General features: G+C 39.4%; 1 pseudogene; it reads right to left on the reverse strand.

The window, feature by feature from the left end:
• Positions 1–4,196: 4,196 nt before the first annotated feature.
• Positions 4,197–5,431, reverse strand: LOC148570489 (uncharacterized; annotated as a pseudogene).
• Between the last annotated feature and the right edge of the window lie 9,901 nt (positions 5,432–15,332).

The raw sequence follows: 15,332 nt of genomic DNA on the forward strand, positions 1-15,332 counted from the left end.
GGAGCATCCGCATCGAATTGTCTTAATCGAAGGTTGGCGGGACTTTTACGAACACTACCATCTTCAAATTGGATCCATGCTGTTATTATCGTATCACCAACCGAAGTTTTTCTATGTGGCCATCCATAGCAGCAGTTTCTGCGAGGTCAACTATGAAAGGTAACAAGAATATTTTACGGGTTTTCTGCTGTTTTCCATTATAACAGATATTTGCAAGCCGAAAGTCATCCCGCAATACCCGCACATGGCAACCACACGATCCAATTCTTCGCGATAATCCCGGTGAACGACCCTGCTACACTGGTATAGATGCCAATTTCAATTCGTATATTACTAGCATTCGTCATTCCACGTATGACAGCACGTTTTTTTACACCCTCACCGTTTGCTACAGATGCTCCCGCGACGGTTCTCGCAGGATTATGGTCGGTCCCTACCGCGACCCCTGACGCTAACCACGCCAACAGGACATCATCATCGCGTGGGCTGGAATATTGAACCTAATGAAAGGATCGTGCTTTAAGGAGGATGTGACACTGTTAGGGAACACTAGTCTAAGGGATGAGTGGCTGGTGTTGTTCCGTTATCACAACATTGAAAACATCATGTATGTCATGTTCTTCAACGGGCATACAATGGAAATCAACTACATGGCCCATGACGGACTAAGGACGGACTGCACTTGTATAATCTATCCGACAACCCCCAGGACAATGCAACAGCGCCAAAAAAATTGATAGGGGATAATTTGTTAGTAAAGAATTTCACAAAAAAATAAGCGCGTTGTAAGTATAGTTCTAAAACGACAACTAAACCTCAATCAAATTTAATTTGTTTGTCACTTAAGCAAACCCAATAAAATTAACCGAAGTATTAAACCTCGGGTTGTCTCTCAAGGAATTGCAGGGAAGTATGTTACTATTGGTTATGGAAAAGTATCTTTTTGGGGGGTTTTTTAAATGTTGAAGAAGGAATGTAAATGACAAGGAAGTAAAATAACAACTAAGAAAAGTCCTAACAAGAATTGAGAATTGAAATTCCTATCCCCATTATCATAGTCACTTGTGATGGTAATTGCCTTTTGCTCTCACTTAGTCAACCTCTAACAATTGAAGGTAAGTCAAGTGAACAAATCAACTTGAGTTCACAAGTCCTAATCAAAGACTAGAGTTAGTGAAGCTCAAGCCAACTAGCAAGTCTCAATCACCAACCAACAAGAGACTTTGACAATTCAAGAGTCTCCAAATTACTCAATCCAAGCTAAGAACATAAAGAGCTAACTTAAAATCCAACCAAACATTTCATCAATCACTTGGAAGGCATAAAATAGAAACATAGAAAATTAATAAGAGATAATAAAATCTAACCTAATAATTTCAAGGAATCAACAACAACAAATAAAGGAAGAAGCAATAAACATGAAATACCTCAAATTGCATTAAAATGGAAATCGAATCTAACATGAAGAGTTCATAAATTAAATTGGCAACATAAAGTAATCAACAAGCGAAGTAAATAAACTAGAACGCTAAAACAAATAAAAGTAAAAGAGAAACTAAATTGAAATAAGATAGAATTCAGAATTTGAGAAGGAATAAAACTAAGAATGCTAAAACCTAGAGAGAGGAGAGAGCCTCTCTCTCTAGAAAAACTACATCTCAAAACCTAATGTGTGACTAATGAGGTGTGAATGAATGATTCCCCCACTCTACAGCCTCTAATCTGTGTTTTTGGGCTTGGAACTGGGCCAAAAACAGCCCAGAAATTGCCCCCAGCATTTTCTGATACCTGCAGCATGTGATGCTTTATCACGCGTACTCGTCATCCACGCGTACGCGTCGTTTGACAAAATCCTGGTCATGCGTACGCGTCATGTCACGCGTACGCGTCGCTCGTCTGCTGCACTGGTCATGCGTACGCGTCGCCCACACGTACGCGTCGTTGCCAACTTCTCAAAACATCATTTTCTTGCGTTCCTTCCACTTTTGCATGCTTCCTTTCCGTCCTCTAAGCCATTCCTGCCCTATAAACCCTGAAAATACTCAGCAAACATGTCACGGCATCAAATGATAATAAGAGGAGATTAAAATTAGCAAATTTAAGGCCAAAGAAACATGTTTTCAATCATAGTGCAAAATTAGGAAGGAAAATGTAAAACATGCAAATTATATGAATAAATGTGAGAATAATGGATAAAATCTACTAAATTAAGCACAAGATAAACCCTGAAAATGGGGTTTATCAATCTCCCCACACTTAAACATTAGCATGTCCTCATGCTAAGCTCAAGAGAACCAAAAGTATGAAGGCAAAATGGTAGAACTTATGCAATGCAACCTATCCAAATACAAGCTATCTTCATGCATCATGCATCATGCTATATATATATATATATATATATATATATATATATATATATATATATATATATATATATATATATATATATATATATATATATGTAGTCAAAGTGAGTCAAATTTCTAAGAAATCATATATGCACAATCAAGGACTAAATCAATCATATCAAAGCACATTCACAATTGAGTTGAGTTAATCAAAAGAGTTCACAAACTTGCAAGACAAGCAATGATCAAATATGGACATACGGAAATGAGCAATTGAACCCTCACTGGATTTGTATATGTACTCTAATCACTCAAGCGTTTGGGGTTAAACCACTCAAATCTCCTCTAATCATGCTTTCTAAAACTTTTTTCTTCATCTAACCAATCAACAATTATCAAGTGTACAAATGCAAATATCATGAGGGCGTTTCAAGGTTGTAAGAGGGCTAAGGTAAGGGTGAGCATATATGTATGGCCAAGTGAGCTATCATTTGAATCTTTGACTAACCTGAGTTCTCACCTAACACGTGCACACTCTCTATACAATTCTAAAATCATGCTTAGCTACCCAAATTCTCACTTTTGCATATTTTCACACACTCATGTATCAGTTTTAATTCCATCTCATATGCATTGATCTTTTTAGTGAACTTAACATTGGGGTAATTTTGTCCCTTATTCATTTATTTCTTGTCTTTTTTTTATAATTGAAAGCATAATATATCAATGCATATGGTTTCTCTAATTTCACATGAGTGAGCACCCAAATTCTCAATATTTGTCAATCAGAACAAAACACATTTTCATCAACCATAGTTCCTACATTTTCCCACACTTAGTTGACACACACTATCTTAAGCTAACCAAAGATTCAAATAGGGTAATTAATTGCTTTTCCGCTTAAGGCTAGTGATGTGGTAATATAAAGAACAAATGGGGGTTAAAAAGGCTCAACGTGGCAAACAAAGGTAAATGAAATGGTAGGCTATTTGGGATAAGTGAGCTATAATCAAATGATGGCCTCAATCACATATATGCATGAATATACACTAAATAATGGACATATAGAATGGAACAAACCAAAGATTACAATCATAGAGAAGAAAACACACAAGAATAAAAATCATGGTTAAATAATGTAACCATATAATTAAGCTAAAAAACTCACGGGTTGTGTGTTCTTAGCTCAAAAACCATATTCCAAACTATATATATATTATGCAAGTTTCAAAAAGTTTTAACTCAAATCAATGTGAATCTTAATGCCCTTTTTAAGGAAAAAGAAACATTCCTTAAAAATTTCATCAAATTGACCAACATTTATTATATATATATATATATACTAAATGAAATATTGTGATTATGAAAAATTATTAAAAATTTTTAGTTCACTCCCTATTTTCAATCAAACCAAAGCCTCATATGCAAAAGGGTAAACTAAGCTCAATAATCCATATTTTTCAAAATCACAACTAATAAACTAAAAGTGCAATTCAAACTAGAAGTCTAGGATATATACAAGCCAAAGTACAAAATGCACCAAAGTAAAAATAAACAAAAGTACAATAAAGTAAAAATGTGCAAGTACTAAAAAAATAAAACAAAATAAAGCAAAATAGAACAAAAGTCTGAAATGGTTCACCAAAATATAGACTCTGCTGATGATGGCGACCTCCCGACACTTAAATAACAGCATCGTCCTCGATGCTCCTCAAATCAAGTCGGGTGAGCGAGGTCAACGTCTGCATCTCTATCGTCGCCTGTCGAAGGATGTGCCTCTGGCTCTGTTAGCTGTGGCTGTGCAGGTGCCTGTGGCTCTGTAGGGTGCTCAGGCTGAGTCGCCTCCTGCTAGGCCTCCTCCTGCTCATCCTTCTCCTCCTCGGACTGCTCCGAGGGTGTGTCAGGCTCAGAGGGGATGTCAGTACGCCCTGAAGTCACAATCAACTTCAAATGTGCATAGCGTCGCTTGTTGCGATGCTCAAACTGCTCATAACGTCGCAACAGGTGCCGCTCCATCCAATCCATGCGCTCAAAGAGGCGCTGCACAAGACGATAGACCGGCTGTGATGCAAATGAAGGTGCTGATCGAGATTGTGCAGATGGTCCTACTGCAGCTGAAGAAGTAGTCAGCTTAGTAGCTGCTGCTATGGCTGCTCGGTCTCTGTGCTGGGCTACTGGGCGGTCACCAAACCAGTCACCCCAAGGGATAACCTTCTCCTTACCATGAGCGGCTGGTGCCTTATCGCCCTGCTCCCAAGGTACCTCAACCCGGTGAGCTAGCTGTGTGACCAAACAAGGGAATGGCAGGTTGCCTCTGATATTGGCCCGGTACATGTATCTCCTGATGAGTCGTAGAAGGTACAACTCCTTTCCCTCTAAGACACACCAAATCAGAACTACCATATCGGCTGGGACCTCAATAGAATGAGTACTGGGCATGACATAGGTACATAGGATCTGCTGCCATAGCTTGGCCTCCTGTGTCAGATAATTGAACTTAATGCCTCTTGGAGTCTCTTTCGATGATCCATGCTCCCAAGGGGCATTAGGAAGGGCAATCATATGATGCACTGCATCCCAATCAAAACTCATGCATTTAATATCCTCCTCAGCTTGATGGAAGGCATCCTTATCACTGATCTTAGGCTGAAAGTAGAGGATGTCCTCAATAGCCTCCTCTGTAATTAGAATCTGTCTGTTTCTGAGATGAACTGCATCAAGGGTCGCTCAGTAGAAATTCCAATAGAATTCCCGGACCCAAGACTCGTTCACTCGCACTAACTCCCTGTCCAGAATACCCAACCCCTCTCCGCAATCCGACGCTCAGTATACTGCTTCCGATCGGAGGGTACAGCTAGTTTCTTTTCCACAATGAGGTTCCACTTATCAAAGTGCTCAAATCTGAGCTCACAGTATAGGTTGGAAAACTTATATAAGTTGTTAGAAGGCATAGCTTGGTCAGCCTTCTCCTTCTCATTAAGCTTCCGCTCTGATAAGCCTAAGGTCGCCGGCTCAGTGGATGGCTACGACATTTTCCTCTTACTGAAGATGACCTTGGCTTTGCCTTTCCCTCTGTCGGACATCCTAAAAATAGAATTTACAGGATACAGATTATTAAACAAAGCAGAAAAATAGAAAGGCAAACAATATGTAAGCAAAACAAACAGAAGATAGGCAACAGAGGAGTTAAAGCTAAAGCATGAAGTGAGTCACAAAGGGATAAATCCTTGGAATGAAAGAAAGGTAGGATTCAAAGAAATCAATCAGAAATCACAATCCAATAATCTATTTAATAAAATTCAGAATGCTTGTTTGTTAAGAACCAACCAGTATCATGCCTCGAAAGAAATTAAAAGAGTTAGTTTGAAAAGAGTGAAAACTAAAAAGAAAAGTGAGAAAGTCAATGTAGTTAAAAGTTAGAGAAGTGGGTTAAAATTAGTGGCATGGTAATTGGTGCACGAAATTGTGATGTCAATGTTCACATTACTCTCTTACAATTTCACACAACTAACCAGCAAGTGCACTGGGTCATCCAAGTAATACCTTACGTGAGTAAGGGTCGATCCCACGGAGATTGTTGGCTTGAAGCAAGCTATGGTTATCTTGTAACTCTTAGTCAGGATATAATATCAATAATAATTTTTAGTTTGAATTGTAAAAAGTAAAAGGCAGAACACAAATTATACTTGTATGCAGTAATGGGGAATATGTTGGAGTTTTGGAGATGCTTAGTCTTCTGAATTTCTGCTTTCCTCTATCTTCTTGTTCACGCACGCACGTCCTCCTATGGCAAGCTGTGTGTTGGTGGATCACCGTTGTCAATGGCTACCATCCATCCTTCCAGTGAAAAGGGTCCAGGTGCACTGTCACCGCACGGCTAATCATCTGCAGGTTCTCAATCGTACCAGAATAGGATTTACTATCCTTTTGCGTCTGTCACTACGCCCAGCACTCGCGAGTTTGAAGCTCGTCACAGTCATTCAATTCCTGAATCCTACTCAGAATACTACAGACAATCTAGCTTATACCACGAAGATTCTGATTAAGAGATCCAAGAGATATTCATTCATTCTACGGTGGAACAGAGGTGGTTGTCAGGCACGCGTTCGTGGGGGAATGATGATGATTGTCACGTTCATCACATTCATGTTGAAGTGCGAATGAATATCTTAGATAGGAACACGCATGTTTGAATGGAAAACAGAAATACTTGCATTAATTCATCGAGACACAGCAGAGCTCCTCACTCCCAACAATGGAGTTTAGAAACTCATGCTGTCAAAGAGTACAAAGTTTAGATCTAAAATGTCATGAGATACAAAATAAGTCTCTAAAAGTTGTTTAAATACTAAACTAGTAACCTAGGTTTACAGAAAATGAGTAAACTATGATAGATAGTGCAGAAATCTACTTCTGGGGCCCACTTGGTGTGTGCTGGGGCTGAGACTAAAGCTTCTCACGTGCCTGGGCTGTTTTGGGCGTTCAACGCCAGGCTGTAACCTGTTTCTGGCGTTGAACTCCAACTTGTAACGTGTTTCTGGCGCTGGACGCCAGACTGCAACATGGAACTGGCGTTGAACGCCAGTTTACGTCATCTATCCTTGAGCAAAGTATGGACTATTATATATTGATGGAAAGCCCTAGATGTCTACTTTCCAACGCAATTGGAAGCGTGTCAATTGGACTCCTGTAGCTCCAGAAATTCTATTCTGAGTGCAGAGAGGTCAGGATCCAACAGCATCAGCAGTCCTTTTTCAACCTGAATCAGATTTTTGCTCAGCTCCCTCAATTTCAGCCAGAAAATACCTGAAATTACAGAAAAACATACAAACTCATAGTAAAGTCCAGAAATATGAATTTTGCCTAGAAACTAATGAAAATGAATTAAAAACTAACTAAAACATACTAAAAACTATATGAAATTAACCCCAAAAAGCGTATAAAATATCCGCTCATCAGTAATGTAGTTCCTAACTAAAAGAAGTTCAAAAGGTTTAAGAACAAGCAAGCTCATATCCATGCATACAATGCAAGTCATTGATGATGAAATATATAATGAAAGAAGCACAAAAAGAGTTGAAATCAGCAACACTGCATTTCAAATAGAAAGGGAACCAAAAGGAACGGAAATGCTAACCCATCACCCCATGAATTGGCTTTGGTTTAAACCAAATAAATCACAATTCAAAAGTACTAAAGTCAATTCATGAGTGAAAGTTGAGTAAAATAGTTTTCAGAAAAATTTGGGCAGCATTCCGGCAGTAAAATGAGTGTTTCTGGATTAAAACAGCAGTAAATAACAAGTCATATGAATTTAGAGAAATTCAAACAGATGCAGTGAATAGTAAATCCATATGATTCATTTAACATCAAGCTAGAGCAGCATAGCAGCAATATGCAGCTCATATGAGTTCAAAACAATTCAGACAAATCAGCAACTATAATTTCATATGAGCTGATATGCATATTCAAACAGAGCAGCCAATTTTAATCCATCAAACCAAGTTTCATATGAATATATCAACTACTAAACACACACAAATCACATGTGCATTCGTATGAACTAAACAAATAAGCCATCATGCAGCAGCAAGGATAAGTCAATTTCAGAAAATGAGCGAAATCACCTTCACTACACAAGTAATATTCTGAACTTATCCGTATATCAGAAGAAGGAATAAAATCTAGAATATACTCATTCCAAACAATAGCAATAAATAGGAACACAGCAGCAATAACAACTTAGAATCGAACATTAAGCAAAATTGGTATCACTGCAGAAAATCCATAAATTGCTCATATCAAATAGCAATCATCAACAACAGGGAAACAACAAGAACAACTATGCAGCAGCATCCACAAACCAAATTAACACAGGGGCAAGTCATTCGACAACAGAAAAAACCAATTTCAGATAGAATAAACAACAGAATTCAAACCTAAATCCCCTACAAAATCATTTAACTACCTAACCGCATGCAATTCTAACTAACTAACTAAAACTCAATTAAACTAAGCTAAGTGTACTAACTAAACAGAATAGAAAGAACGTAGAAGGAAGAACAGGGGAAACCTGTAAGGGTTTCAGAAGCAGAAACAGAGATAGAGCTGGAAGGAGAGAGAAGGTGGAGCAATGCTGGCCCAGAAGTGGCAGCTACAATAGCGGCGCAGTGGCTAGCCACGGTGGTTACTGTGGTGGCAGGGAGAGGAAGATGGAACGAGAGAGGAGAAGAGGAGGAGAAGGGAAAGAAGAGAAGAGAAAAGGGAAGAGAGAGGTGGTGGCCGGCGGCAGTTCGGGTTCGCCGGATGGATGTGGGTGGTGGTGGTTGATGGAGGTTGATAATGGTGGCAATGGGAGTTTGGAGGGAGAAGAAAAAGAGACGTTGAGGAACAAAGGGGTGAACGACGTGAGTGGGTAGGGTTCACGCGTAAGGGGGTGTTAGTGAATTCAAACCCACGCGTACGCGTGGCTCACGCGTGTGCGTGGGTGGAGGGAAATGAATGTGATGCGTACGCGTGAGACACGTATACGCGTCGGGTTAAATTGTGCTAAACGCACAATTCATACACCGTTTTTTGTGCAACTTTCTGTAACTTTGCATTGGGGTAGCATTTTGATACGATGCGTACGCGTCAGTCACGCCCACACGTGGAAGGCCAGAAATGAATATGACGCGTACGCATCGGCGACGTGCACGCGTGGGTGGGGTTGTGCGCCTGGCACCTCTCTCGCGCGGTTTCAGCTCAACTCTCTGTAACTTTTTACCTGAGAGTGAAATTCGCATCAACGCGTATGCGTGGGTCACGCGTACGCGTCACACCCTCTTTTTTTTTAACTAACAAGCTACCAAAATAAATCCAAACATTATTAAACCAGTAAATCACCAACATAAACTAAATAATTCTAACTAAAAATAAAAATGCAACTTATTACCAACATAAATAAAAGATAAAATAGGAAGAGTTTACCATGGTGGGGTGTCTCCTACCTAGCACTTTTAGTTTAAGTCCTTAAGTTGGACATTTGGAGAGCTCCTTGTCATGGTGGCTTGTGCTTGAACTCGTCTTGAAACTCCCACCAATGTTTGGACTTCCAATAAGCTCCAGCGTTCCTGAATAAATTCACCAAGCCTTGATGAAGTTCTTCACAAGTTTTGAGCTCCCAAAGTTGATCCTCTCGTATGCCGGGATCCCAAATCTTGTTTCTACACCTGTCTTTGAGCGGATCATCATTGTTCTAATCAGGTGGCAAGCAATCCGAATTCTCAATGCAATACCAAACTCTTCTCTTAGATCCACCCAAATGTTCACTAGTCCCACCCTCGCATCTAGCTTTTGAAATGTCAATCTCGATGAGTCTTGATTTGTAACTCCAACCACTAAACATCCTTCTCTTATGCTTAATTCCACAAAGCCTCCTAATTTGGCCATCCGTTTCAAGTATACTATACTCAAGTGGGACAGTAAAGCGAATGGAGATAAGTCTTACCCACTCAAATGAAGAATTAGATGACAACCAAGGTAGAGAAGTCTCCAACGATCTTGACAAAGCACATTCAACTCCCATCCAACCTTTCTGAAAGACTTCCGCTTCCACATCATTCTCAAACTCACTCAGAGAAGGTTCTTCATACCCAAGGAGTTCATTTGTGGATGTAGATTCCTCACTAGGAAGACTTGATTCATGATCATCATCACCAAGGGAACTTCCTTCTTGATCTATTCCATCCAATTCTCCATAGGGAATATGCCATGGAGGTTGTGCACTAGCCTCCTTGACATCAATTTCAATCTTCTTGGAGGAATACTCTACAACTCTTGATTCCCATGGAGGTTCGGCATCTCCTAAGTCTTCAACCACTTCTTCCTCTTCAACTATTACGGCTTCCTCCACTTGTTCCAATACAAAGTCACGTTCCTCATTGCCCACCGGAGTTTTTAGTGTCTCCTTCATGCTACGCTCTCCTATTGATTCTCCACATGTAGCTATGGGAGTTCCTTGAGTGTCCAAATGTTGGGAAGCTAATCGATTTACTACCTCGGTCAAGGCAGCCGTGAATTCTAGTACCTCCCTTTGCATCTCTCTTTGCTCTTGAAAAAAAAAAACCAAGGATGTCATCCATTGGAGACTGGAGTGGATATGAGGGTGGGTTCATCGCTTGAGAGGAAAGGTTCATGATAAGAGGGTGGTTCATCATGATACGGATATGGTGGTTCAACGCTCTCCATCTTTTCTACTTGTTGCACAACACACTTCAATCCCTTGTTCTCAAGTTGGGATTTTTTAGCCATGAGAGCTTCGTGTGCTTTCCGGCTTTCCACTTGCTCCATTTGATGAATGGTTGCTTGAAGTTGATCTAGTGTTTCCTTGAGACGATCCCTTTACTCTTGTTTCGCTTGGATAGCATAATTAGGATCATATTGCTCTTGGATTGATGGATATGGATATGGACATGGTGTATATGGAGCTGGTGATTCTTGGGAGTAATTGTGTTAGAATATGGGTGGCTCTATGTATGGTTCATATGGCTCATAAGGTGGTTGGTATGATGGGTATGGGTTAGGATCATAGGGGGTGTTTGGTAGAAAGTGGGCTTGTGAGAATGGTGGTTAAGAGCTATGTTGAGGAGGGGGTTCATAGGCATATGGTGGAGGTTGTTGATTGTCACGAATAGGTCCACCATAACCATTGTCTTAGTATGCATCATAGAATGGTTGTTGTTCATAGTTCATTGGAGGAGGTTGTTTCCAAGAGGGTTGATCAAATCCTTGTGGCTCCTCCCATCTTTGATTGTTCCATCCTTGATGCAAGCCTTCATTGTAATCTCCACTTTCTACAACTTAATTGTAACCACACTCATAGCCAAAGGGATGAGAATTCATAGTAGCAAATAAAAATAAAAACTAATAAAAATAACCAAAAAAGTCCTAAACTAACAAAAACTACAAACAAGCAAAAGGTAAATATATACAATAACCAATAATAAGGCACACGTTTGCAATTCCCTGGCAACAGCACCAAAAATTGATGGGGGATAATTTGTCGGTAAAGAATTTCACAAAAAAATAAGCGCATTGTAAGTATAGTTCTAAACCGACACTTAAACCTCAATCAAATTTAATTTGTTTGTCACTTAAGAAAACCCAATAAAATTAACCGAAGTATTAAACCTCAGGTCGTCTCTCAAGGAATTGCAGGGAAGTATGTTACTATTGGTTATGGAAAAGTATCTTTTTGGGGGTTTTTTAAATGTTGAACAAGGAATGTAAATGACAAGGAAGTAAAATAATAACTAAGAAAAGTCCTAACAAGAATTGAGAATTGGAATTCCTATCCCCATTATCATAGTCACTTATGATAGTAATTGCCTTTTGCTCTTACTTAGTCAACCTCTAACAATTGAAGGTAAGTCAAGTGAACAAATCAACTTGAGTTCACAAGTCCTAATCAAAGACTAGAGTTAGTGAAGTTCAAGCCAACTAGCAAGTCTCAATCACCAACCAACAAGAGAATTTGACAATTCAAGAGTCTCCAAATTACTCAATCCAAGCTAAGAACATAAAGAGCTAACTTAAAATCCAACCAAGCATTTCATCAAACACTTGGAAGGCATAAAATAAAAACATAGAAAATTAATAAGAGATAATAAAATCTAAACCAACAATTGCAAGGAATCAACAATAACAAATAAAGGAAGAAGCAATAAACATGAAATACCTCAAATTGCATTAAAAGGGAAATCGAATCTAACATGAAGAGTTCATAAATTAAATTGGCAATATAAAGTAATCAACAAGGGACGTAAATAAACTAGAATATTAGAACAAATAAAAGTAGAAGAGAAACTAAATTGAAATAAGATAAAATTCAGAATTTGAGAAGGAATAAAACTAAGAATCCTAAAACCTAGAGAGAGGAAAGAGCCTCTCTCTCTAGAAAAACTACATCTCAAAACCTAATATGTGAATAATGAGGTGTGAATGAATGATTCCCCCACTCTGCAGCCTCTAATCTGTGTTTTTTGGCTGGAAAAACTAGGCCAAAAATAGTCCAAAAATCGCCCCCAGCATTTTCTGATACCTGCAGCACGTGATGCTTTATCACGCGTACTCGTCGCCCACGCGTACGTGTCGCTTGACAAAATCCTGGTCATGCGTACGCGTCATGTCACACGTACGCATCGCTTGTCTGCTGCACTGGTCACGCGTACGCGTCGCTGCCAGCTTCTCAAAATATCATTTTCTTGTGTTCCTTCCACTTTTGCATGCTTCCTTTCCGTCCTCTAAGCCATTCTTGCCCTATAAACCCTGAAAACACTCAGCAAACATATCACGGCATCGAATGGTAATAAGAGGGGATTAAAATTAGCAAATTTAAGGCCAAAGAAATATGTTTTCAATTATAGTATAAAATTAGGAAGGAAAATGTAAAACATGCGAATTATATGAATAAATGTGAGAATAATGGATAAAATCTACTAAATTAAGCACAAGATAAGCCCTAAAAATAGGGTTTATCACCCCTAGGATAATGCACATAGCCGATGGGTTCAATCCATTCTTTGTCATGCCAATCGTCGACAACATATTAGCATCCCGTATGCTCGTAAGTGCTATCTCTGTCCACATATATGTCCTTACCGAATTACATTACATTGGACTATATTTGGTAATTCTATACTATAAATGTTTAATTTTAACGGCAATTATTTCTGGTGCTATTGTTCTAGTCAATTATTTGATTGAACTCAATTAAAAATATGCTTTCGTTTCCAGCCGAATGTCCCACCTCTGCCGGGAGTCTACGAGGATAGCCTAATTTCGATTACCAACGAAAGGGGCGCATGGACCGTTCAGTATAGGCACTATCCCGGGAGGACGAACGGATATTTTAGAACAGGTTGGTCTGTCCTAGCAACTGCATGCCAATTAAGACACGACCATGTGTGTGTCTTCGAGCGGCTTGCGCTGCAAGACTACCGCATGCATATATATTGAGAACTCCTGTATCTCCCACCCCCCGCCCCCATCAAAATACACCCGATCCATGTTGTTTTATAGCAATCCGTTTGTAAAGTACAATGTTGAATTTTAATGACCTACTTTTTATGGCAACTTTTGAATATTTAATAATTATTTACTTTTATACTTTTAAAATTAAATATTGATCTTTAACCCTTTTTGGTAAGTTAGGCAAACACTTTTAGGTACCATAACAATCACCTAAAAAAAATACTGGCATAGTAACTCTACTGCCTAATGGCACGGGTTTATATACTTATTAGTTACTGTTCCCGATGAGTATTGTTAGCAGGACAGAAAGCTTTAATTCATCACATCGGGTGTCTCAAATTACATCAAGAAGCCAAGATCCCTTACAAAGCATTTCAAAACCGCGATTAAACCAGATTCAATTTCAAATACGTACACAAGCTACTACACAACGTAACCAGTTACAATTGTCTATTGCAAAGAGGTAGATGAAGGGAGTTTTTTTAGGAGACGTGCATCTGACCTCCAAATCAACGACCTCCCGCAACGTCGTCATCCGCGGGTGGTGTCCCCGGCTGGTTATGGGCTTGTACCGACCGTGGAGGTGTAGCACCAGCACGGCGGCACAGCACTGCATGCTTCCTTTCTAACTCCGCCACCCGTAGTTCCAACTCCGTCGCACTCTACTTTACACAGGGAGTCGCTTGCGCCACGTTTGCCACAGCCAGTTGTTCACGGTACAGGCGAATTTTGTCCTTGAGTTTGACTCTCATCTCTTCGAGCGCTGCGAGGATCATGTTACAGTCTGAAAAATTTTCGTCCGTGCAGATGAAGTCGATCAGATCCGAGATCGACAGTTCCGCGAGCTCGTCGGCACTCCTGTGCTGAGTCGGGGTCGGTTTGTTGAATGAGTCCTGCAATATTATCGGGATTGCGTGTATGGACTGGGTCCGGCTGAGAAGTAACCAGTCGTGTGTCATGGTAAGTTGATGCACCACTAATACGTGGTACATCTTGTGCTTAATTGAGTGGATTTTATCCACTATTCTTACATTTATTCATATAATTCGCATGTTTTACATTTTCCTTCCTAATTTTGTGCTATGATTGAAAACATGCTTCTTTGGCCTTAAATTTTCTATGTTTAATCCCCTCTTATTATCATTTGATACCGTGATATGTGTGTTAAGTGATTTCAGGGTTTATAGGGCAGGAATAGCTTAGAGAATGAAAAGGAAGCATGCAAAAGTGGAAGGAATACAAGAAATTGAAGGAATTGATAAGTTGTCCAGCCTGACCTCTTCGTACTAAATCGATCATAACTTGAGCTACAGAGGTCCAATTGAGGCGGTTCCAGATGCGTTGAAAAGCTAACATCTGGGGCTTCAAAATGATATATAATTTGCTATAATTTCCTTGAAGATAATCGGCATGCACGCGTGCATCACGCGCACACGTGCATCACGCGCAGGCGTGCATCTGCAAAAATTCAGCGTATCAGAATTCGCCCCAGCGATTTCTGAGCTGTTTTTGACCCAGTTCTCGGTCCAGAAAACACAGATTAGAGGCTGCAGAGTGGAGTAATGAAGAGACACTTCTCATTATTAGCAATTTAGGTTTTAGATGTAGATTCTGGAGAGAGGCTCTCTCCTCTCTCTAGGTTTTAGGATTTAGGATTTCTTCTTTCAATTTCTTCTCAAATCCAAGTTCAATGTTCCTTTAATTTAGTTTTCTTATACTTTGATTTATTCTATTACTTTAGTTTATCTTCTTCTCTTGTTAATTTATTAATACAAAGAGTATTTTTCTATTTAATTTCTTTATTTGCTTAATTATCTCAATTCAATTCCAATTATTATGTCTTTTTCTACCCCTTGTATGTGTATGTGGATTTGGTATTCATGTCAATGGAGTAGGCTTCTAACTTGACTTGGGGGTTGATTAAAAGGAGACCCTAGAGTTGAAATGCTCAAGTGATTAGTTAAATTAGAA

Source organism: Arachis ipaensis, chromosome B3 (assembly GCF_059453495.1).
Source record: "Arachis ipaensis isolate K30076 ecotype BB chromosome B3, ASM5945349v1, whole genome shotgun sequence".
NCBI classification, from domain to species: domain Eukaryota; kingdom Viridiplantae; phylum Streptophyta; class Magnoliopsida; order Fabales; family Fabaceae; genus Arachis; species Arachis ipaensis.